The sequence below is a fragment of the Schistocerca cancellata genome, chromosome 11, assembly GCF_023864275.1.
Source record: "Schistocerca cancellata isolate TAMUIC-IGC-003103 chromosome 11, iqSchCanc2.1, whole genome shotgun sequence".
NCBI classification, from domain to species: domain Eukaryota; kingdom Metazoa; phylum Arthropoda; class Insecta; order Orthoptera; family Acrididae; genus Schistocerca; species Schistocerca cancellata.
The window spans coordinates 151,277,566-151,304,110 of record NC_064636.1 but is presented as its reverse complement, the minus strand read 5'-3'; the positions used below and the strand labels follow the sequence as shown (position 1 = coordinate 151,304,110).

At 46.8% G+C, this 26,545-nt stretch overlaps 1 protein-coding gene across 1 annotated transcript in view; it reads right to left on the bottom strand.

The window, feature by feature from the left end:
- The window catches only part of LOC126108379 (polyhomeotic-proximal chromatin protein-like), a 390,515-nt gene that overhangs the window by 168,033 nt on the left and 195,937 nt on the right, over positions 1-26,545 (bottom strand). The window contains exon 2 of the mRNA XM_049913592.1: positions 4,939-4,980. The gene's annotated coding sequence lies outside the window, so the exon portion shown is untranslated. The remainder of the gene's footprint in view (positions 1-4,938; positions 4,981-26,545) is intronic.

The window sequence follows — 26,545 nt, the reverse complement described above, 5'->3', positions numbered from 1 at the left end:
ACAGTTTAGTAACATGATGGTATATACCTCCCAGGATCCTAAGGAAACCTAAAAAAGACAGCTGTGGTGTCTTCTTCCTGTTGTTGCTGCAATTTATTGCGCTACAAACGCTCCCGATGGTAAAAACCATTGTATAAATCAAAATAAACAATCACTATTCGCATTCACGATCGCGCCGAACTCACAGTTCAACCTACCGGCCGCTTGGGGCGCTGCCGCCGCTGTAGGCAACAAAACAGAGGCGAAGTGTCGCGACTGTTACGTTGGACTGTGGCTAAACGGCGAGAAGCGAGTGGCGAGGCAGGCGGGGGGCGGCGTCGACGTCTGCGTCTGCCCGGGCAGCAGCCCCCCCCCCCCCCCCCCCCAACACGCGCGCAGCTCACGGCTCGCCACGGTTCTCCTGCGAGCCTCGTTCTCCGATACACGGCACTACCGGCCGGCTCCCCCGTTTTCCTTTCTTTTCTTCCTTCCTCGCCGCGGACGCGCTCCGATAAATCGGAAAGAGCCAGCGAGGTGTGTGGGCGAGGGGGCCCGATGGAGCAAGGGTGGTGGGGGAGGGGGAGGTGGGTGCTTGCGGGAAGAAACGGAGGGGGTGGAGGAGGGGGGGAGGGCAGAGGGGGCGAGACAAGGCCGCCAGTCGATTTATCGTATCGATCTCCGCGCGCCGCCGTCCCCCTCGCAGTACAGCCCGGTCACAAAGAAACGCCGCGCCGCGCCGCGTCCCCCGCACAGCACACTGCACCACACCAGACTGCAGCGCAGTGCAGTACAGAACAGTACAGCGATTTCACTTCCCACACCAGACATCGCTGCACCTGCATACCCCGCTAGCCATATTATCGCATGGGATATTTTCGCAAAGCATTCTATACTCGTCCGCATTGTCTTTTGCTTTACGATGCCCCTACCTTACCGGCTGTTGTTACGAATTCCTGACTCGATTCTGAACTTCCTACTCTACCTCATACAGCTCGAAACGTTCGTTAGACAGGACAAAAACGACAGGTATAACGCTTCCAGAATGAGATTTTCACTCCGCAGCGGAGTGTGCGCTGACATGACTGCAAAACAACACCGACAACGACAGTTCAGGTCTACGTGCCGACGTCGCAAGCGTAACTTGAAGAGATAGAGAAAGTATATGAGGATGTTTGGTTTGTGGGGCGCTCAACTGCGTGGTTATCAGCGCCCATACAATTTCCCAACCTTTGCTCAGTCCAATTTCGCCACTTTCTTGGATGATGATGAAATGATGATTACAACACAAACACCCAGTCATCTCGAGGCAGGTGAAAATCCCTGACCCCGCCGGGAATCGAACCCGGGACCCCGGTCTCGGGAAGCGAGAACGCTACCGCGAGACCACGAGCGGCGGACTTGAAGAGAGAGAGAAAGTATATGAGGATGCCGAAAGACTAATACAGTACATAATGCGACATGAAAATCTAATAGTCATGCGGGACTGGAACGCAGTTGCAGGGGAAGGAGCAGAAGAAAAAGTTACAGGAGAATATCGCCTTTGTCAAGCAATGAGAGAGGAGAAAGACTAATTTTCTGTAATAAAGTTCAGCTAGTAAAGGCGAGTACTCTCTCTGTTCAAGAATCACAGGAGCTATACTTGGAAAAGGTCGGGGGATGTGCGAAGATTTCAGCTAGATTACATCATGGTCAGACAGAGATTCCGAAATCATACACTGGAAAGGAAATACAGACTTAGATCACAATGTAGTAATGATGAAGATTAGGAGTGTACAGAAGCACTAAGGAATGACGAGATGCCCTTTAAGTTCTCCAAGTTTATAGATACAGCAATTAGGAATAGGTCAGTAGACAGTACAGTTGAAGAGGAATGGACATCTATAAAAAGAGCAATCACGAAAGTTGCAAAGAAAAACATGGGTACAAAGAAGGTAACTGCGAAGAAACCGTGGGTAGGCAAGAAATACTTCAACTGATCGATGAAAGAAGGAAGTACGTAAATGTTCACGGAAATTCAGGAACGCAAAAATACAAGTCACTAAATAAATAAATAAATAAATAGGAAGTGAAGGGACGCCAAGAAGAAACAGCTCTATGAAAAATGTGAAGAAATCGAAAGGGGAAACTGTTGTCGGAAGGACTGACTCAGCATATAGGAAAGTCAAAACAACCTTCGGTGAAATTGAAGGCAGGGGTGATAACATTAAGAGTGGAACGGAAATTCCACTGTTCAATGCAGAGGAGACAGCGGATAGGTGGAAAGAGTGCCTTGAAGACCTCTATAGGGGAAGATTTGTCTAATGTCATAGAAGAAGGAACAGGAGCCGATTTAGAAGAGGTGGGGGATCCAGTACTAGAATCAGAATTTAAAGAGCTTTGGAGGAATTAAAATCAAATAACGCAAAAGAGATGGAATTTCTATGCTCATTGGGGGAAGTGGCAACAAAATGTGCGTTGGTGTGTAGAACGTATGAGGCTCGCGACATACCATCTGACTTTCGCAAAGATATCACCCACACAATTCCGAAGACTGCAAGAGGTGACAAGTGCCAAAATTATCACACAATCACCTCAACAGCTCATGCACCATAGTTGCTTACAAGAATAAATACAGATGAATGGAAAAGAGAATTGATCAGTTCGGCCTTACAAAACGTAAAGGCACCAGAGAGGCAATTCTGACGTGGCAGTTGATAATGGAAGTAGGAATAAAGAAAAATCGAAATATGTGGATAGGATTGTAGACGTGAAAAAAGCGTTCAACAATTTAAAATGGTGCAAGATGTCCGAAATTCTTAAAAAAAATAACGGTACGCTATAGAGAGAGTCCGGTAATATACAATCTGCACAAGAGCCGAGAGGGAATAAGAAGAGTGGACGAGGAAGAAAGAGGTGCTCGGATTAAAAAGGGTGTAAGACAAGGATGTAATCTTTCGCTCCTACTTTTCAATTTGTACAACCAAGGAGTTGTTGTTGTTGTTGTTGTTGTGGTCTTCAGTCCTGAGACTGGTTTGATGCAGCTCTCCATGCTACTCTATCTTGTGCAAGCTTCTTCATCTCCCAGTACCTACTGCAACCTACATCCTTCAGAATCTGCTTAGTGTATTCATCTCTTGGTCTCCCCCTACGATTTTTACCCTCCACGCTGCCCTCCAATACTAAATTGGTGATCCCTTGATGCCTCAGAACATGTCCTACCAACCGATCCCTTCTTCTGGTCAAGTTGTGCCACAAACTTCTCTTCTCCCCAATCCTATTCAATACTTCCTCATTAGTTATGTGATCTACCCATCTAATCTTCAGCATTCTTCTGTAGCAGCACGTTTCAAAAGCTTCTATTCTCTTCTTGTCCAAACTATTTACCGTCCATGTTTCACTTCCATACATGGCTACACTCCATACAAATACTTTCAGAAATGACTTCCTGACACTTAAATCTATACTCGATGTTAACAAATTTCTCTTCTTCAGAAACGCTTTCCTTGCCATTGCCAGTCTACATTTTATATCCTCTCTACTTCGACCATCATCAGTTATTTTGCTTCCCAAATAGCAAAGCTCCTTTACTACTTTAAGAGTCTCATTTCCTAATCTAATTCCCTCAGCATCACCCGACTTAATTCGACTACATTCCATTATCCTCGTTTTACTTTTGTCGATGTTCATCTTATATCCTCCCTTCAAGACACCATCCATTCCGTTCAACTGCTCTTCCAAGTCCTTTGCTGTCTCTGACAGAATTACAATGTCATCGGCGAACCTCAAAGTTTTTATTTCTTCTCCATGGATTTTAATACCTACTCCAAATTTTTCTTTTGTTTCCTTTACTGCTTGCTCAATATACAGATTGAATAACATCGGGGAGAGGCTACAACCCTGTCTTACTCCCTTCCCAACCACTGCTTCCCTTTCATGTCCCTCGACTCTTATAACTGCCATCTGGTTTCTGTACAAATTGTAAACAGCCATTCTCTCCCTGTATTTTACCCCTGCCACCTTTAGAATTTGAAAGAGAGTATTCCAGTCAACATTGTCAAAAGCTTTCTCTAAGTCTACGAATGCTAGGAACGTAGCTTTGCCTTTCCTTAATCTATTTTCTAGGATAATGGCGATCAAATCTTCCAAAACTTTCACGTACCGTTCGGTAGTCACCGTGCCATCGAGGAACATCGCAGCGATTATTCCGTGACTGGACACTGCACACCACACAGTCAGCCGTGAAGCGTGCAGAGACTTCTCGATCGCCAAGTAGGGATTCTCAGTCCCCCAAATGCTCCAGTTTTGCTTATTGACGAACCCATCCAAGTGAAAGAGGGCTTCGTCGCTAACCGAATCACATTAATCCTCATCGTGCCCCGGGGCCAACCGTGCAGTTTGAACGCCCCAACGCAAACCGATCAGAAGTTATGGCCATTTTATTTCATATAGTTCAACAAGTGTCACGGCGTATGTGAATATAAGACGAATTCCATAACTGCGCAACACAGTCACGTCTACGATACAGGCCTGTAATCTTTTACGTCTGTGAGCACACATGTTTTGAGCAAAAGTCGTAGCAGTGCGGTTTTTGTCCCTTATAATTAATTATCCGGGCTGTTATGCCGTGGTCGGTTGACGATTTCCGTGTCAATTCCCAACGTTCCGTCCCCGTCTGCGGAGGACATCTTCAAGGGGGTCCGTAGCTCGATGGAAGGTCCAACACACCCACTGGCTCGCTACTGACCGAGTCAGTGAGCTACAGACCCCCTCAAGGATGTTCCCCGCAGACGGGGACGAAACGTTGGGAATTGACACGGAATTCATCAACCGACCACGGCACAACAGTCCGGATAATTATAAGTGACATGACATTTCCGGCCGTGAAAGTCAACATTTTAGTATGAGTGCGGCTTTTGCTGGAACCGGGACTGACGAGCACTGGCTGTAGGGGAGGCACGCGTTGGCAGGTGCGGTACTCACCAGGGCTACCGCGAGACGTCTGCAGCCGCGCCGCTCCCCCGCCTGCAACACACAAAGACGAGGCGGTGAGTATCCGAGCGCGCACAGCCTGCAAGAGCGGAGGGTGCCAAGTTCACCCAACTTGGGTGTGATGGGACGTCATTATGACGTATATACACTTTAATCGATTAACACACCTATCGACTTTTACGAACGTTCGAGATTCTAAACCGTCGTCAGCTAGTGGTTTGTTTTGACACGTGCGATTCTGAAAACAGCTCAGTGTGGCAGCGTGTATGTATTTCGCCAAAATAAAGCTAAAAGTGCTGGATATTAATAGAAATATTCCTGACCGTGGCCTTGAAAACACCACGGACAACACGTTTCGTAAAAAAGTGAAGTCTTCTTATGTCCAGACCAGATTAGATTGTGTGATTGTTGTATTGAATGCTTACGCCGAAAATAATATTTATTTATTATCAACATTTTAGTATGGTTTCATACAACTGGTCTTGTCAGTACACATTAGATTGTAGCCGCATACTCTTGCTGACTTTTTTTCCTTAATTTATACAGCTGACAGAGAACTCGTGCAAGTTTGTTAGCTAAGTAATTTATATGTCCATCCCAAGATAGTCTTTTATCAACCATAATTCCAAGTAATTTTACACTCGGACCGCAGAGACAGGTACCTTAGTGTCCAGTAATGACTGGTGTGTAGAATGATTGAATTTCGAAGTTAAAAACAAAAATATGAGGCAGTGTTGAAGAAAAATCGTCGACCGGAGATGAAATACGAGGGGAAGTGGATTTCTCAGTGTAATCTTAACCAAAGGTTAGTGTCTTGACGCATCTAAAGATTTTGGCTGCTGAGTGCTTCTTCTCACCGAGTACGAATAACCGACGCACTTCAGCTGGGTCAGAAGTACATCAATTTCTGCTTGAGATTCACAATAACCACGCAATTGCCCGTCGTCATCGATGCTGAACTCTTTCAGCTTTTCTCTCATTAGTGTCTCGAATGCTGAACACACAATTAGAGACGAGCAAACGAAAAACAACGCACAGGACACACACACAGTACAATACACGATTTAAACGCAAGGAACGCAAAACACATCTAAACGAATGGCGCAGAGCACAGCGCTACCCTGTCACAACCTCTCGAAAGTTCACAAAAGTCGAATAGTGGATATACGGTTTCTATCGTTTTCGATGTAGCGTGTATACGTCATAATGACGTCACATCGTATCCAAGTCCGGTGAACTTAGCATCCTCCTGCAAGAGCTTGCGTCACAGCAACTCTGAGAAAGGCCTGAAGCGTCAACTGCCAGCACTGCTTCGCAGCGTTCCATTTCCATACGCGTCACGCCTTTCATAAATACACCAATTTATCTAACATCTTACACGTGGACAAATACTCTCTTTCAGATTCTGAAGGTGGCAGGGGTAAAATACAGGGAGCGAAAGGCTATTTACAATTTGTACAGAAACCAGATGGCAGTTGTAAGAGTCGAGGCACATGAAAGGGAAGCAGTGGTTGGGAAGGGAGTGAGACAGGGTTGCAGCCTCTCTCCCCGATCTTATTCAATCTGTATATTGAACAAACAGTAAAGGAAACAGAACAAAAATTCGGTGTAGGAATTAAAATCCATGGAGAAGAAATAAAAACTCTGAGGTTTGCCGACGACATTGTAATTGTGTCAGAGACGGCAAACGACGCGGAAGAGCATTTGAACGGAATGGACAGTGTCTTGAAAGTAGGATATAAGATGAACATCAACAAAACCAAAACGAGGACAATGGGATGTAGCCGAATTAGATTAGGAAATGAGACACTTAAAGTAGTAAAGGAGTTTTGCTATTTGGGAAGCAAAATAACTGATGATGGTCGAAGTAGAGAGGATATAAAATTGAGACTGACAACGGTACGAAAAGCGTTTCTGAAGAAGACAAATTTGTTAAAATCGAGTATTTATTAAGTGTCAGGAAGTCGTTTCTGAAAGTATTTGTATGGAGTGTACCCATGTATGGAAGTGCAAAATGGACGATAAACAGTTTAGACAAGAAGACAATAGAAGCTTTCGAAATGTGGTGCTACAGAAGAAGGCTGAAGATTAGATGGGTAGATCACATAACTAATGAGGAAGTATTGAATAGGATTGGGGAGAAGAGGAATTTGTGGCACAACTTTACTAGAAGAAGTGGTCGGTTTGTAGGACATGTTCTGAGGCATCACGGGATCACCAATTTAATATTGGAGGGCAGCGTGGAGGGTAAAAATCGTAGAGGGAGACGAAGAGACGAATACACTAAGCAGATTCAGAAGGATGTAGGCTGCAGTAGGTACTGGGAGATGAAGAAGCTTGCACAGGATAGAGTAGCATGGAGAGCTGCATCAAACCAGTCTCAGGACCGAAGACCACAACAACAACAACACCACGTGGACACTCGAGTGCAACTACTGTTGTTATTGAAGCTTTCGATACCCCTTAGCCCACTCACAAGCAAAGTGTAAACTTTAAACTAACCTAGGCCTCGGGCTACACTACACATGGGTTCAAGTCAGTGTGACCTGTTCAGCTCGTGTGATAATTACTCACACGGGTCACTCCACGGATCAGAAGAAGTCCACACAAAGCATTCAGCCCACCTGCTGCCCCAGATGAGGACAAGCTTACGTAACGTATACGACCATCTGATTATGACTCGGTAATGAGTCCCAACTAGTAATGATATTAATTCTACAACGTGAGAATGCAAGACACAGACACAAGAACATCGAAACACCACAAAATAATCAATGCAAACTACTGAAATTCCGGGAATATACGAGGGTGGTTTGAAAAGTTCTCGGAATCACCACGAGAGGTCAGGTCTAGTGCAACGCGTTGTTCACGTGACATTCACTGCACTGTTGCCTGTAAACACGTGGCACGTCGGAGAGCTGTGGCGGTGACGTGGGTCTGTTGTTGTTCCCGCGTAGTCATTTGCGAAGACGGAAAAAAATCCACATTCGAGCAGTAATTAAGTACTTCGTAAAGAAAGGTATGAAGCCAGAGGACATACGTGCCGATTTGCAGAACACACTGGGTGGCTCTGCTCCTTCATATTCAACTGTTGCCAAGGGGACGAATGAATTTAAATTTTGTCGGGAGAGCTTAGATGGAAAACTGCTGGTGAATCCTGTGGATGCCTTGGGCAGATGGAGGGAATATTTTGAAGAGTTGCTCAATGTAGGTGAAAATGCGATCAGTAATGTTTCAGATTTCGAGGTAGAATGGGATAGGAATGATGATGGAAATAGGATCACATTTGAGGAAGTGGAAAAAATGGTCAATAGATTGCAGTGCAATAAAGCGGCTGGGGTGGATGAAATTAAGTCGGAACTCATCAAATACAGTGGAATGTCAGGTCTTAAATGGCTACACAGGATAATTGAAATGGCCTGGGAGTCGGGACAGGTTCCATCAGACTGGACAAAAGCAGTAATCACACCAATCTTTAAACATGGAAACAGAAAAGATTGTAACAACTACAGAGGTATCTCTTTAATCAGCGTTGTGGGTAAAATCTTCTCAGGTATTGTTGAAAGGAAAGTGCGAGTATTAGTTGAGGACCAATTGGATGAAAATCAGTGTGGGTTTAGGCCTCTTAGAGGTTGTCAGGACCAGATCTTTAGCTTACGGCAAATAATGGAGAAGTGTTATGAGTGGAACAGGGAATTGTATCTATGCTTTATAGATCTAGAAAAGGCATATGACCGGGTTCCTAGGAGGAAGTTATTGTCTGTTCTACAAGGTTATGGAATAGGAGGCAAACTTTTGCAAGCAATTAAAGTTCTTTACATGGATAGTCAGGCAGCAGTTAGAGTTGACGGTAAATTGAGTTCATGATTCAGAGTAGTTTCAGGGGTAAGACAAGGTTGCAACCTGTCTCCACTGTTGTTCATATTATTTATGGATCATATGTTGAAAACAATAGACTGGCTGGGTGAGATTAAGATATGTGAACACAAAATAAGCAGTCTGGCATATGCGGATGACTTAGTTGTGATGGCAGATTCGATTGAAAGTTTGCAAAGTAATATTTGAGAGCTAGATCATAAATGTAAGGACTATGGTATGAAGATTAGCATCTCCAAAACGAAAGTAATGTCAGTGGGAAAGAAATATAAACGGATTGAGTGCCAAATAGGAGGAACAAAGTTAGAACAGGTGGACGGTTTCAAGTACTTAGGATGCATATTCTCACAGGATGGCAACATAGTGAAAGAACTGGAAGCGAGGTGTAGCAAAGCTAATGCAGTGAGCGCTCAGCTACGTTCTACTCTCTTCTGCAAGAAGGAAGTCAGTACCAAGACTAAGTTATCTGTGCAACGTTCAATCTTTCGACCAACTTTGTTGTATGGGAGCGAAAGCTGGGTGGATTCAGGTTACCTTATCAACAAGGTTGAGGTTACGGATATGAAAGTAGCTAGGATGATTGCAGGTACTAGTAGATGGGAACAATGGCAGGAGGGTGTCCACAATGAGGAAATCAAAGAAAAACTGGGAATGAACTCTATAGATGTAGCAGTCAGGGCGAACAGGCTTAGATGGTGGGGTCATGTTACACGCATGGGAGAACCAAGGTTACCCAAGAGACTCGTGGATTCAGCAGTAGAGGGTAGGAGGAGTCGGGGCAGACCGAGGAGAAGGTACCTGGATTCGGTTAAGAATGATTTTGAAGTAATAGGTTTAACATCAGAAGAGGCACCAATGTTAGCACTGTATAGGGGATCATGGAGGAACTGTATAAGGGGGGCTATGCTCCAGACTGAACGCTGAAAGGCATAATCAGTCCTAAATGATGATGATGATGATGATGATGATGATGAGCTTAGATGATGATCCGCGCAATGATCGGTCAAGACGTACGATTACTCCAAAAATCATTGCAAAAGTGCGCAAAATGGTAACGGAAGATCGTCGATTTGAAGTGTTACGGAGAAAGAACAAACTTTGCAACGGCCTGACGGACAGTTCATAATGTTAAACATAGTAATCATAAAATAAATGATACGAGGGACTTTTGAACGCGGCTCGCCCGCTTGGTAGTCCAACATCATGACCACGTTTTTTTTTTTTTCCATTTTGTTCGATAAAGTTCGTCGCGTTTCGTGTGGTCGGACGCCACAAGCCCCGTTCAGATTCCTCTACTCAGTTTTTTTTATCACACAGAGCTGCTTGCCCTCTGACCGAACACGCCGAGCTACCGTGCCGACAACTGCGACGCCCCGTTGTTGTTTTAGGCTGAAGTTTATTGCATTCCCGTTTCTGTTTCGCTTTTTTCGCCCACATGCTGCTGTTTTCGTGCTGTATCTGTGTTCAGTTTTTGAGAAAAAAAATGGTTCAAATGGCTCTGAGCACTATGGGACTTATCATCTGTGGTCATCAGTGCCCTAGAACTTAGAACTACTTAAACCTAACTAACCTAAGGACATCACACAACACCCAGTCATCACAAGGCAGAGAAAATCCCTGACCCCGCCGGGAATCGAACCCGGGAACCCGGCCGTGCGAAGCGAGAACGCTACCGCGCGACCACGAGATGCGGACAGTTTTTGAGAATGCCGTACATTTGCCGTACATTTGCCACACTCGCCCATCCGCCAGGTAGCGACCCCTCAGGTAAGGGACGCCCTTCCTCGTACTACTTCTGTCCGCTTTCAAACCGCCGTCTCCACATCTTACTCGATACAACCAGTACGTAAGGGACCTCCTCCTTCGACATCTTGGCCAAATACAGAGATTCTTTTTCCGAACTCGAAACATTTATAACTTTTGGGAAACGAAAGCAATACCGACGCTTATGTCAGTATGTAATTAGTTCTGCCAAGTATAAATATAGATGCCTCTGTCTGTACGGTAGCTTCCTTTCGCGCTTACTGACTGCGACAGAAACAGTCCGTCGGCAAGGGAGCAGCAAGAAAGGAATGATGTAAAGAGAATGCGAATGTACGCTAATCATTTCTTTTTGATCGCTGCGTTTGTGCCTACTTTAATTACTACAACTGCATGCCGAAAATACAACAAGGAAAGAAGAAATGAGTATGTGAATGTTTGAAAAGAAGAACGACATACTCCGTATTAATTTACTCTCTAAAATGCGACATCCCTTGCGGCGAAACATTAGTTAATAAAGTGTAGCGGGACAATGTTCAAAACGTGACTGAAAATACGTTCACTAAATAGAGATAGGAACATCTATGATTGACATGTCATCTAAAGTCGACGTACAATTTTAAAATGTTAGAAATAAGATAATGAAGTAATACAGAATGCTATGCTTGTAACGTGCGTTGTTGTTCTACATTGTTTAGCTCTGGTATTTACAGGGGCACAGAGAAAGCATCCTAGGTTTTGGAGGGAAAAGCCGTAATTGTGATGATCTACAGTACACACTACAACAGAAACAAGAAGCACAACTTACGGAAAACTAATGTAATGTGTGTTCCAGCTCGCAAGCGACATTGAAGCAGATACTTCTTGTGACTTAGTAATGGGCAGAGGTTATATTCGACAACCGGAATAAATTAATAATTGGCTCCTTTTACCTAGCCCCGGTCTCAGATCAAACAGTTGCTGAACAGTTCAAAGAAAACTTGAGTCTCATCACAAATATGTACCCTACTCATACAATTATAGTCGGCAATCTACCTTCCGTATGTTGACAAAAATACATTTCAGACCCTATTGTAGATAGAAAACAACTTCGGTAATTGTTCTAAATGCTTTTTTTTTAATTATTTTGAACAATTAGTTCACGAGGCCATTCAAATTGTAAATGGTTACACTTGACCTCTTAGCCACAAATAATCCTGAGCATCACGACGGATACACGGATTAGTGAACACACAGTCGTAGCGAGACTCAATTCCGTAACAAAGAAAATCACCAAAACTAAACGCGAAATATATCTATTTATAAAAGCAACCAAAAATTCCCTTGACGTCTTTTTAAGACACAGTCTCCAATCCTTCCAAACTATGTGAGTGAAGACCATATGTGGCTTCAGTTCAAACAAATAGTATCAACAGCACTCGAGATATTCATACCAAATAAATTAATAAGAGACGGAACTGATCCCCCATGGTACACAAAACACGACAGAAAGCTGCTGCAGGAGCACCGAAAAAGGCACGTATAATTTAGACCAACGGATTCCCAAAGTTGTCGATATGGACCGCTTGGGGTCGACATATACGAAAACTGATTTTGGGGGTCGACGAGGTCTAAAAATCGACCCCTATTAAATTAACACAAATTCTTATTTAAAACTTTCAAGATAGGTAGGTACTGTATTGTTTATGTTGTGTTACGTGTGCTAACAATAATTAATATTTTTGAAGGAAATAGCATTGTTGTAGTAGTGTAAAATCTCAAGTTCGTACAAGATGAAAAACTCGGCAAGTCTGTGTGGACAAGTTTGCGCAAGATAATGAGTTCGAGAATATTCATGATCAAGTCCAAACATGTTCTTGATATTTTACTATTTAAACAGCTTGCACTTAGATTGAGAGTTCATTTGCGTTTTGAAATTCGTTGGAGCATCAACGATAATAACTCATATAAGTACTCATTTATTTCAAGAGATTACAAAGTTATTACATAGCTATATTAAGTGAAGTAAGGTGACCATTATGAATAAGGGGGTTGATGAAACTTCCTGGCAGATTAAAACTGTGTGCCGGACCGAGACTCGAACTCGGGACCTTTGCCTTTCGCGGTCAAGTGCTGTACCATCTGAGCAACCGAAGCACGACTCACGCCCGGTACTCACAGCTTTACTTCTGCCAGTACCTCGTCTCCTACCTTCCAAACTTTACAGAAGCTCTCCTGCGAACCTTGCAGAACTAGCACTCCTGAAAGAAAGGATACTGCGGAGACATGCCTTAGCCACAGCCTGGGGGAGTGTTTCCAGAATGAGGTTTTCACTCTGCAGCGGAGTGTGCGCTGATATGAAACTTCCTGGCAGATTAAAACTGTGTCGTGCTTCGGTAGCTCAGATGGTAGAGCACTTGCCCGCGAAAGGCAAAGGTCCCGAGTTCGAGTCTCGGTCGGGCACACAGTTTTAATCTGCCAGGAAGTTTCATATCAGCGCACACTCCGCTGCAGAGTGTAAATCTCATTCTGGCAAGGGGATTGATCTTAAAAGTAGGTAATTTGGCCGTGGGGGTCTGATGTAACGGCTCATTTTGGAAAAGGGGTGACTTATCCAAAATAGTTTGGGGATCCCTGATGTAGACGATCGCAAAATCTCCAAGATTGGAAAAGTTTTACTGAGGCTCGAAATCTGGTGCGGATTTCAATGCGAGATGCGCCCCTCGTGGTCTCGCGGTAGCGTTTTCGCTTCCCGAGCACAGGATCCCGGGTTCGATTCCCGGCGGGGTCAGGGATTTTTCCTGCCCCGAGATGACTGGGTGGTGTTGTGTCGTCTTCATCATCATCATTCATCCCCATTACGGTCGGAGGAAGGCAACGGCAAACCACCTCCATTAGGACCTTGCCTAGTAAGGCGGTGCGGGTCTCCCGCATCGTTCCCCTACGCTCTGTAAAGAAGCATGGGACTTCATTTTCATTTTTCATGCATTTAATAGTTTCCACAACGAAACACTTTCTAGAAATGTGGCAGAAAATGGAAAGAGATTCTGGTTCTATGTTGAGTAAACCAGCGGAAAGGCTCAGTAAGCGATGAGGAGGAGGAGGAGGAGGAGGAGGAGGAGGAGGAGGAGGAGGAGACATGGGACACAACGCTTCGGAGGAGGTAAAACCGTGGCAAATGTCCGCACACCGTTTTTGGCGGTCTCTCCACTGGGCTACGTTAGCAGTAAATCTGAAGGGGTTGTGACGGGGATCTCCCCTCGTGGGTACGGCCCCGCCACGCACTCCACAGCGCTCTGCTGAGCATCATGTAACTGTTGAGCCCGGTCCACACGCAACGATCTGTCTGTGCACACATTGGCGCAGATGTCTGTACATGCAAAAGATCGCTGCAAATGTGGCGCGTTCACACGACACAAACCCCAATCTACTACTCGCCCGCCATCTGTCGGTGTAGAAAAGAAAAATCCGTGGCTAGCGACTACGCTCCCCGTAAACGTCAAAAATTTAATTCAGTTATTTTGAAATATGGAAATGGAGGAAGTTCTGTTGTGGTCTGTGTTCGCAATTTGTGTTGCAAAAAACATTCAGACCAACCGCAGGAAACAGAGAAGGCGGTCAAAATGGTGTAGACAGTGGCTGCTAAAGCGAAAGCAGTTTTCTCACGTACATTTACTGCGAGAGTTGCAGGGCGAACCTGTTTTGTTTTACATTACCTCATGTTCCATTTCCTGGCACACTGACACTCCAGTTTCATCTTCAGTTGTACTCCTGCTTGGTCTTGGCGTTTCTTGATCACTAAGAAAGCCAAGCAGATCAAAATACCATAACGTTGGCTGGTATACTTGATCTACTCTTACACCAGATCTTCTAGATTTCTGGACTTTGGATAACTCTTTTCGGTAATCAGTTCGCCGACAGACTTAATTTACTTGACTTGCCTTCATGCACTCATCCTTCAGGACAGCGTAAATAGCTTCACATGTGTTGGGAAATATTTTACTCAACGCTTGTTTCGATATTGCAATTGAAAATTCCAAATCCTTGTAGCTCCTTCCTGTTGCTAGGAATCTTAATGTTACGCCAGCCGTTTAAGAGAAGAAATTGCCCTTCTCATACAAGTATTTTTTTTCTCATAATATGAGGGGTTACAAGCTTTAACAGATAATTATAAGCTTCGACATCCATCTGCAAATAATTTCGCCAGTTCGTAACGAATTTTTTTTTATTACCGTTTCTCTGTTTGCCGAGGCATCAACTGCCCGCAATTTTTCAATTAGAGCATTGAATGGTGCTGTCTTTTTGTCTCGGTCACTATATCCTTTACTTTTAATCTTCCACAAACATGGGTGGTTTCTATATATTTCAATGAATTCACTTACAAACTCTCGAGAACACTGACGAGTATCAGCCATTTTAATGCCCTGTGCGCACAAATACAAACACTAGACTGAGCAAACAGCTGTTTCGAGCCAGATTTGCGGCGATCTCCTGTCCACATGCTCCAGCTTGTCTGCGCAGATGTGGTTTGAACCCACAGATTTGAGAGGTTTCGCTCAAACCTCCAACTCCAACTTCCAGGTTTGCACACACCTCAGGTTGGTGCAAATCTTCTGTCCACACGCAACGATCTGTCTGCGCAGATGTGATGTGCGCAGACAGATCGTTGCGTGTGGACGGGCCTTTAGTAGGTGGCTCCTCGTTTGGCAGAGAGAGACGTGTGGGCGCCCTACGGACAGCACGGCGGCCCGAGCGCCAGGCGGGCTGCCAGACAAAGGGCCGGCCCAGCAAAAAGCCGGCCGCCCGTTTCCGGGCACACGGACGAGCAAAAAAAAAAAAAAAGAAAGAAAGAATGGCATCGGGGCGACGGCGACGCCGCGGCGCGGCCGGAACGCCAACTAGCGGGGCGCAGTTGCGGCGGCGGCGCCGGCAGATGGCAGCGGTGGCGGCGGCGGCCGGCCGCGGTGGGCGGGGCCAGGCGCGGTCGATGGAGCGACACGTCGATGCGACACAGTGGCACACTGGCCCGCATTCCGGGCGGCGCGGCGCGGCCACAGCCCTCTGGGCTACCAGGGACTGGCCGCGGGAGCTTCTGTCGCGGTTCCTCCCCGCTCCGCGAATACCTCCCTCTACTCGTACAAGCCGTTCTATGCGACAATCTTTCTGCCCCGAATCGACCACTCCAAGCGCGCGCACCCTCTATGTACTTCAGCACACAATACTTCAAGCATACGAATATCGAGAAGCACCTTTTACTATCGCAGACGCAGTTGCAACAGGATTCCGTGGACTTCGTATAATTATTGCAACAATCTTTTTAACAACACGCCTACGTCGCACATTCAAGAAATGGCCTATTGGCTTCTGTCTCGGGTTCTTCGGCCGACGTTCATCCAATGACTTTTCTGACGTTTCGCCAGCACGAGTGGCTGGCATTGTCAAAGCTTCAGCCTCCATCGCCGGTGGTGAACTGGAGCCGAGCTCGCGGCCGCAGACTATATGTAGCTGGCGCGCCAACGTCCGAGGGCTTCTCCGCGGTCACTTCCGGTGCGGTTCTCCTCTTGCTACCTGCGACGGTCGTTCGCTGCAGTACGGGAAGCCAGGATCCGTTTACCTCAAGGCTTTCCTCTTTCTTGTTGAAACTGTTCGCGTGCTTTGTATTTCTCCAGCTTCTCTGAACAAGCGCGTGTGATGGTGCTTGTCTACAGCCACAACTTCCGTGTCGGCAAATTTTATTACGTGTTCGGTCTCACTCAGTGCGTGCTCTGCCACGGCCGAAATCTCCACCTGCCCCAACCTGCAATGTCGCTTATGCTCTTTGATCCTGGCGTTAATGGATCGTCCAGTCATAAGCGACATTGCAGGTTGGGGCAGGTGGAGAAATCGGCCGTGGCAGAGCACGCACTGAATGAGACCGACCACGTAATAAAATTCGCCGACACGGAAGTTCTGTGTGTAGAGAAGCACTATCACACGCGCTTCTTCAGAGAAGCTGTAGAAATCCAAAAACACGCGAACAGTTTGAACAAGAAAGAGGAAAGCCTTATGGTAAACGGATCCTGGCTTCCCGTACTGCAGCGAACGACCGTCGCAGGTAGCAAGAGGAGAACCGCACCGGAAGTGACCGCGGAGAAGCCCTCGGACGTTGGCGCGCCAGCTACATATAGTCTGCGGCCGCGAGCTCGCCTCCAGTTCACCACCGGCGATGGAGGCTGAAGCTTTGACAATGCCAGCCACTCGTGCTGGCGAAACGTCAGAAAAGTCATTGGATGAACGTCGGCCGAAGAACCCGAGACAGAAGCCAACAGGCAGTTTGTCAACAAGTGGCCACGAAAGCCTTAACAATTTTGTATTCAAGAAATCAATTCTCACGAAGACATCACTTTGGACTTGAAGTAGCAGCATGATGTTGACTCTTCATTGATATTAGATACAGGCTCCCAGGTAGATGCTATTTTTCTTGACTTCCGGAAGGCGTTCGATACAGTTCCGCACTGTCGCCTGATAAACAAAGTAAGAGCCTACGGAATATCTAACCAGCTGTGTGGCTGGATTGAAGAGTTTTTAGCAAACAGAACACAGCATGTTGTTATCGACCGAGAGACGTCTACAGACGTTACAGTAACCTCTGGCGTGCCACAGGGGAGTGTTATGGGACCATTGCTTTTCACAATATATATAAATGACCTAGTAGATAGTGTCGGAAGTCCCATGCGGCTTTCCGCGGATGATGCTGTAGTATACAGAGAAGTTGCAGCATTAGAAAATTGTAGCGAAATGCAGGAAGATCTGCAGCGGATAGGCACTTTGTGCAGGGAGTGGCAACTGACCCTTAACATAGACAAATGTAATGTAGTGAGAATACATAGAAAGAAGGATCCTTTATTGTATGATTATATGATAGCGGAACAAACACTGGTAGCAGTTACTTCTGTAAAATATCTGGTAGTATGCGTGCGGAACGATTTGAAGTGGAATGATCATATAAAATTAATTGTTGGTAAGGCGGGTACCAGGTTGAGATTCATTGGGAGAGTCCTCAGAAAATGTAGTCCATCAACAAAGGAGGTGGCTTACAAAACACTCGTTCGACCTATACTTGAGTATTGCTCATCAGTGTGGGATCCGCACCAGATCGGGTTCACGGAGGAGATAGAGAAGATCCAAAGAAGAGCGGCGCGTTTCGTCACAGGGTTATTTGGTAACCGTGATAGCGTTACGGAGATGTTTAACAAACTCAAGTGGCAGACTCTGCAAGAGAGGCGCTCTGCATCGCGGTGTAGCTTGCTCGCCAGGTTTCGAGAGGGTGCGTTTCTGGATGAGGTACCGAATATATTGCTTCCCCCTACTTATACCTCCCGAGGAGATCACGAATGTAAAATTAGAGAGATTAGAGCGCACACAGAGGCTTTCAGACAGTCGTTCTTCTCTCGAACCATACGCGACTGGAACAGGAAAGGGAGGTAATGACAGTGGCACGTAAAGTGCCCTCCGCCACACACCGTTGGGTGGCTTGCGGAGTATAGATGTAGATGTAGTGACGACCCTAGTGTGTCTGTGATGCCAATCACCAACAGATGGTGGCGACTGCCGTGTTCTAAATTTCTGACAAGGGGAACTCCCCACCGCACTCCCCCCCTCGCTCTCCCCTCACATTTGGTGCTAAGTTGGCCCATTGGATAGCCTTAGAAAAAGAACGCACAGACCAAGCACGAAAACAGGAAGATGGTGTATTAGGCAGTGAAAAAAGGAGGAGACTACAAACAGTGAAGCGCAATATGGAGCACAGGTAACTGCCACTGTCTCATGCATGTGTGGTCACAGAGTTGGACTGCGAGGGCGGGAGATCCGCGTTCAAATCTCACTGTGTCCCTTTTCTTTCCCACAAAATTACGAACGTTCCGTCTGGTCACTGACGCATCTGTTCGCACTATTCAAATTTGTGTGTCTTTGGTGCAGCAGCAACGTGTAAAGAAGGGACCTCCAGACGTAATAACCTCCGATTTGTTCTACACAGTTATGCCTCTTGCGTTCCGTTTTCGCCGCGCGGGATTAGCTGAGCGGTCTTAGGCGCTGCAGTCGTGGACTGTGCTGCTGGTTCCGGCGGAGGTTCGAGTCCTCCCTCGGCCATGGGTGTGTGTGATGTCCTTAGGTTAGTTAGGTTTAACTAGTTCTAAGTTCTAGGGGACTTATGACCTAAGATGTTGAGTCCCATAGTGCTCAGAGCCATTTGAACAATTTTGAACATATCCTTTTACTTCTTTTCATTTCTGTGACAGGTCTACCCGGCATCTCCCACGTTCTCACTATTCATAGATTTACTTCGACGGTAATATATTCTTAACACACGACTCATAATCGGTGATGAATAGCGAGAGCACGCGCGATACCGCGTAGACATGTCACAGAAATGAAAGCAACATGTAAACGGCTGCGAATGAATTATTTTACAAGTAAGGAAGTCAAGTGTCAAAACTTCCAAAACGGAAAGCAAAAGGCATAACATGTGGTACCTGTGTACGTCGGTGTTGCAAACTGACATTACGCCACGACACATACATAAACTCGTATTCAGCGAACAGACACGTCAGTGACCGAACGGAAAGTTCGTAATTTGGTGGGAAAAAAAAAATGAGACCGACTAAGATATCAAGCCGCGTGTCCCTCGCCGCAGTGCAACAACATAATCACACAACCACGACGGTTGACGTTGCTCCATGTTGCTCACTGTTTCTACACTCCTCGAAATGGAAAAAAGAACACATTGACACCGGTGTGTCAGGCCCACCATACTTGCTCCGGACACTGCGAGAGGGCTGTACAAGCAATGATCACACGCACGGCACAGCGGACACACCAGGAACCGCGGCGTTGGCCGTCGAATGGCGCTAGCTGCGCAGCATTTGTGCACCGCCGCCGTCAGTGTCAGCCAGTTTGCCGTGGCATACGGAGCTCCATCGCAGCCTTTAACACTGGTAGCATGCCGCGGCAGCGTGGACGTGAACCGTATGTGCAGTTGACGGACTTTGAGCGAGGGCGTATAGTGGGCATGCGGGAGGCCGGGTGGACGTACCGCCGAATTGCTCAACACGTACGGCGTGAGGTCTCCACAGTACATCGATGTTGTCGCCAGTGGTCGGCGGAAGGTGCACGTGCCCGTCCACCTGGGACCGGACCGCAGCGACGCACGGATGCACGCCAAGACCGTAGGATCCTACGCAGTGCCGTAGGCGACCGCACCGCCACTTCCCAGCAAATTAGGGACACTGTTGCTCCTGGGGTATCGGCGAGGACCATTCGCAACCGTCTCCATGAAGCTGGGCTACGGTCCCGCACACCGTTAGGCCGTCTTCCGCTCACGCCCCAACATCGTGCAGCCCGCCTCCAGTGGTGTCGCGACAGGCGTGAATGGAGGGACGAATGGAGACGTGTCGTCTTCAGCGATGAGAGTCGCTTCTGCCTTGGTGCCAATGATGGTCGTATGCGTGTTTGGCGCCGTGCAGGTGAGCGCCACAATCAGGACTGCATACGACCGAGGCACACAGGGCCAACACCCGGCATCGTGGTGTGGGGAGCGATCTCCTACACTGGCCGTACACCACTGGTGATCGTCGAGGGGACACTGAATAGTGCACGGTACATCCAAACCGTCATCGAACCCATCGTTCTACCATTCCTAGACCGGCAAGGGAACTTGCTGTTCCAACAGGACAATGCACGTCCGCATGTATCCCGTGCCACCCAACGTGCTCTAGAAGGTGTAAGTCAACTACCCTGGCCAGCAAGATCTCCGGATCTGTCCCCCATTGAGCATGTTTGGGACTGGATGAAGCGTCGTCTCACGCGGTCTGCACGTCCAGCACGAACGCTGGTCCAACTGAGGCGCCAGGTGGAAATGGCATGGCAAGCCGTTCCACAGGACTACATCCAGCATCTCTACGATCGTCTCCATGGGAGAATAGCAGCCTGCATTGCTGCGAAAGGTGGATATACACTGTACTAGTGCCGACATTGTGCATACTCTGTTGCCTGTGTCTATGTGCCTGTGGTTCTGTCAGTGTGATCATGTGATGTATCTGACCCCAGGAATGTGTCAATAAAGTTTCCCCTTCCTGGGACAATGAATTCACGGTGTTCTTATTTCAATTTCCAGGAGTGTATATAAATGACCTGGTAGATAGTGTCGGAAGTTCCGTGGGGCTTTTCCCGGATGATACTGTAGTATACAGAGAAGTTGCAGCAGTAGAAAATTGCAGCGAAATGCAGGAAGGCCTTCAGCGGATAGGCGCTTGGTGCAGGGAATGGCAACTGACCCTTAACATAGACAAATGCAATGTATTGCGAATACATAGAAAGAAGGATCCTTTATTGCATGGTTATATGATAGCGGAACAAACACTGGTAGCAGTTACTTCTGTAAAACACCTGGGAGTATGCGTGCGGAACGATCTGAAGTGGAATGATCATATAAAATTAATTGTTGGTAAGGCGGGTACCAGGTTGAGATTCATTGGGAGAGTCCTTAGAAAATGTAGTCCATCAACAAAGGAGTTGGCTTACAAAACACTCATTCGACCTATACTTGAGTATTGCTCATCAGTGTGGGATCCGTACCAGATCGGGTTGACGGAGGAGATAGAGAAGATCCAAAGAAGAGCGGCGCGTTTTGTCACAGGGTTATTTGGTAACCGTGATAATGTCTCTAATATTCATGAATGTCGACAACACTGTCTGTGCAGCGTAGCGATCTGGTGCTATACTTAATTTAAACCAACAGACGACATCGCAATGTTGTTGTTGTGGTCTTCAGTCCTGAGACTGGTTTGATGCAGCTCTCCATGCTACTCTATCCTGTGCAAGCTTCTTCATCTCCCAGTACGTACTGGAGCCTACATCCTTCTGAATCTGCTTAGTGTATTCGTCTCTTGGTCTCCCTCTACGATTTTTACCCTCCACGCTGCCCTCCAATACTAAATTGGTGATCCCTTCATGCCTCAGATCATGTCCTACAAACCGGTCCCTTCTTTTTGTCAAGTTGGGCCACAATTCTATTCAATACTTCATCATTAGTTATGTGATCTACGCATCTAATCTTCAGCATTCTTCTGTAGGACCACATTTCGAAAGCTTCTATTCTCTTCTTGCCTAAACTGTTTATCGTCCATGTTTCACTTCCATACATGGCTACACTCCATACAAATACTTTCTGAAACGACTTGCTGACAGTCGATGTCAAGAAATTTCTCTTCTTCAGAAACGCTTTCCTTGCCATTGCCAGTCTACATTTCATATCCTCTCTACTTCGACCATCATCAGTTATTTTGCTCCCCAAGTAGCAAAACTCCTTTACTACTTTAAGTGTCTCATTTCATAATCTAATTCGGCTACATCCCATTGTCCTCGTTTTGCTTTTGTTGATGTTCGTCTTATATCCTCCTTTCAAGACACTATCCATTCCCTTCAACCGCTCTTCCAAGTCCTTTGCTGTCTCTGACAGAATTACAATGTCATCGGCGAACCTCAAAGTTTTTATTTCTTCTCCATGGATTTTAATACCTACTCCGAATTTTTCTTTTGTTTCCTTTACTGCTTGCTCAATATGCAGATTGAATAACATCGGGGAGAGGCTACAACCCTGTCTCACTCCCTTCCCAACCACTGCTTCCATTTCATGTCCGCCGACTCTTGTAACTGCCATCTGGTTTCTGTACAAATTGTAAATAGCCCTTCGATCCCTGTATTTTACCCCTGCCACCTTTAGATTTTGAAAGAGAGTATTCCAGTCAACATTGTCAAACGCTTTCTTTAAATCTACAAATGCTAGAAATGTAGTTTTGCCTTTCCTTATTCTATCTTCTAAGATAAGTCGTAGGGTCAGTATTGCCTCACGTGTTCCAGTATTTCTACGGAATCGGAAGTGATCTTCCCCGAGGTCGCCTTGTATCACTTTTCCGTCTTTAAAGAATTCGTGTCAATATTTGGATAATTTTCACACTTGTCAACTGCTGCTTTCACTGGGACTGGAATTATTGCATTCCTCTTGAAGTGTGAGAGTATTTCGCAATAACATTTGTTTATTATCACAGGTTTAGGTTTCATGTACATCTACATTTATACTCCGCAAGCCACCCAATGGTGTGTGGCGGAGGGCACTTTACGTGCCACTGTCATTACCTCCCTTTCCTGTTCGAGTCGCGTACGGTTCGCGGGAAGAACGACTGCCGGAAAGAGTCCTTCCGCGGGACAGACACTGCTGCAACTCGAAAGGGGGTAAGTGGCAGTGCTGCAGAAAGTGCGGTACCGCTCTGGCACTCATCCTGAGGTCACTCTGGGAGTACAAATTTACACGCTGGACCTCTTCGAAATTTACCAGTGGGACCACCACGCCCCCCCCCCCCCCCTGCGCCTCAATCTGTAAGGAATCGAACATCCCCACATAAAAGAGCACGTCTGGTTATTTCAGAAATGAGTTGATGCATTAAACGTTTGACGTTAAATGTACACGCGAGAAACACCTCAGTGAAGGTTTGCAATTATGTCGAAAGTGTGGTGTCACCGCCGGACACCACACTTGCTAGGTGGTAGCTTTAAATCGGCCGCGGTCCATTAGTACATGTCGGACCCGCGTGTCGCCACTGTCAGTAATTGCAGACCGAGCGCCACCACACGGCAGGTGTAGAGAGACGCACTAGCACTCGCCCCAGTTGTACGACGACTTTGCTAGCGACTACACTGACGAAGCCTTTCTCTCATTTGCCGAGAGACAGTTAGAATAGCCTTCAGCTAAGTCCATGACTACGACCTAGCAAGGCGCCATTAGCCTTACAGTGCTTCTAATTAAAGTCTCATTTGTATCGTCAAGAGCGATGTACCACAATGATGGATTAAAGATAAGTATTATGCAAGCTACGTACTTTTCTTTATAGCATTAATTACGTATCCTGTTCCAGAATTCACGCCAGTCGGCGTGAGTTGACGCGTGCCCTTTCGGTATCTCCGCCTGGTCTAGACTGTCTTGTCTAGACACAAGAGAAAGTTTGCTGGACGTCGGCTGTGGATACAGTCTGGATGACCTGCGCTCGCCTCGTGCTGACTGGGTGTTGTGTGATGTCCTTAGGTTAGTTAGGTGTAAGCTACGTTCTAGGGGACTGATGACCTCAGATGTCAAGTGCCATAGTGCTCAGAGCCATTTGAACCATTTTTTTGACCTGCGCTGCGTTGTCTATGATGTCGTAGCTCCTGCACTGTGGCTCGTACAATGACTTCATTTTGCAGGTTCACTGAGTGGCGTGTGTAGACAGTGTCTGCAAAATGGGTTAGCATTTGGGTTATTAACAAACGGGTAATAAATTAAAACGATATTCCTAATCCCGCTGTGTGACTGCACGAACGGCGAAAATGTCTTTGCCGAGGATGTAGAGCATACATTACTACTACCAACTTTCAAATCGCGCAATGATCACCACTTAAAAAATAGGGGAAATCAGAGCTGGTACTGAGGCGTTCAGACAGTCGTTCTTCCTTCGCGAGTGGAACAGACGGCGGGAGGGAATATGACTTTGGCGCGCATAGTGCCTCCGTCAAACACCGCCTGGTGGCTAGCGGAATATACCAGTAGATGTAGAATCGCTGCGATATTCCTCGATGGCACGGTGAGTAGATTCTGGTACGTGGAGGATTTGGAATATGATTTAATCCCCACTATAAATTTCTTTCCTTCGGTCATTTAGTGGGGCGTGTCAGCGACAAAAATATTCTTAAAGGGTTGAAGTGAAGTGTAAACCTTGTTCGGAGTCACTTAGGTGCTCTCAAATACTTGGATGAATACAGTCTGCGTAACTTGCGCGCTCCGAGTTACGCTCCCTCAAGACATACAGACCCTTTGCAACTGATGGCTTACTGCGTCAAAGATTTACCATAGTATTGCAGCTCTTAGTGAGCAGGTTATGACAGAATTTTAGATTTTTAAATTCTGTCAACAACTGCAATTAAACGTGGAAAATCAAATTTGTTGCGTGTGGACGGGTGTGTGTGTGTGTGTGTGTGTGTGTGTGAGAGAGAGAGAGAGAGAGAGAGAGAGAGAGAGAGAGAGAGAGATAGATAGATAGAGATAGAGAGAGAGATAGAGAGAGAGAGACAGACAGAGAGAGAGATAGAGAGAGAGAGGGTGATGCTGAGGGTATTAGATTAGGAAATGAGACACTTCAAGTAGTAAAGGAGTTTTGCTATTTGGGGAGCAAAATAACTGATGATGGTCGAAGTAGAGAGGATATAAAATGTAGACTGTCAATGGCAAGGAAAGCGTTTCTAAAGAAGAGAAATTTGTTAACATCGAGTATACATTTAAGTGTCAGGAAGTCATTTCTGAAAGTATTTGTATGCAGTGTAGCCATGTATGGAAGTGAAACCTGGACGGTAAATAGTTTGGACAAGAAGAGAACAGAAGCTTTTGAAATGTGGTGCTACAGAAGAATGCTGAAGATTAGATGGGTAGATCACACAACTAACGAGGAGGTACTGAATAGGATTGGGGAGAAGAGGAGTTTGTGGCACAGAAGAAGGGATCGGTTGGTAGGACATGTTCTGAGGCATCAAGGGATTACCAATTTAGTATTGGAGGGCAGCGTGGAGGGTAAAAGTCGCAGGGGGAGACCAAGAGATGAATACACTAAGCAGATTCTGAAGGATGTAGGTTGCAGTAGGTACTGGGAGATGAAGAAGCTTGCACAGGATAGAGTAGCATGGAGAGCTGCATCAAACCAGTCTCAGGACTGAAGACCACAACAACAACATGAAAATATCATTAGCAGATCTTTCTAGAACTACACTCGACATACTATTTATTGCAATACTTATGTCATCTGCAAACAAAACGAACTCTGCTTCTGGCAGTGTAACTGATGAGAGATCATTTATGTACACAAGAAAGAGCAATGGCCCTAAGATGGATCCTTGTGGGACACCACATGTAATTTCCTCCCATTCTGATGATGACTTAATTCACCAGTCCCTTGCACTGACACCCAGAGAGACAGAGAGAGAGAGATAGAGAGAGAGAGAGAGAGAGAGAGAGAGAGATAGAGAGAGAGAGAGAGAGAGAGATAGAGAGAGAGAGAGAGAGAGAGAGAGCGCAACTGCCGGGACAGAGAGGAACTCGAGCGGTGTGGAGACTGACCTGCCGAGAGAGCAGACGGCGCCCCCTGGTCCATCGGAGTTCTCAACACGGCTGGGCGGAGAGCTCTCTTGTTGGCCACATGGACTACCTCCCCCCCTCCCCACCCCCACCTTAGCATTACTGCGATGACGTGGCCGTCGTGTGGCAATTGTCTGGTCCGGTCCCCCACACAGCCCGGCCGCGTGCATAAAAACCCGATAACCAATGGACGCCGTGCCACCTTCCTCTTTTTTTCCTGCCTCCCCATTTTCCAGTTTCCCCCTCGCGACAGGAGTGTCGCGACCGCTCCGTAGTGGGGGAGACGCAAAAGGAGCGAGACGAGGCTGCGTCCGCTTCCCCCCCTGCCGGGCCTGTTGCGCAACTCGCGGGCTGGCCGAGAATCCCCTCGGGCGGCGGACCGAGCGCGGCCGAGCGGCGGCGGAGACGGCCGAGCGGGCGGCCGACATGTTTGCCGTCATGGCGGCGCCGCGGCACAAAGGCAGCGCGGCGGCAGCCAGCGCGGGCACAACATGGCGCTCGCCGTGACGTCACACGCCTCGGGCCGAGGTCCACTACTTCCCGAACACAAGTGTCACACGTGCAGGCCGCGTCAAACCGTCTCTAGCGTCGGTAAATGCCCGAAACTGCGCGACCAACAGATCGCCACGTTTTTTCCTCTACTTCACGATAGAAGACATAGAGAAGATCCAACGGAGAGCAGCGCGCTTCGTTACAGGATCATTTAGTAATCGCGAAAGCGTTACGGAGATGATAGATAAACTCCTGTGGAAGACTCTGCAGGAGAGACGCTCAGTAGCTCGGTACGGG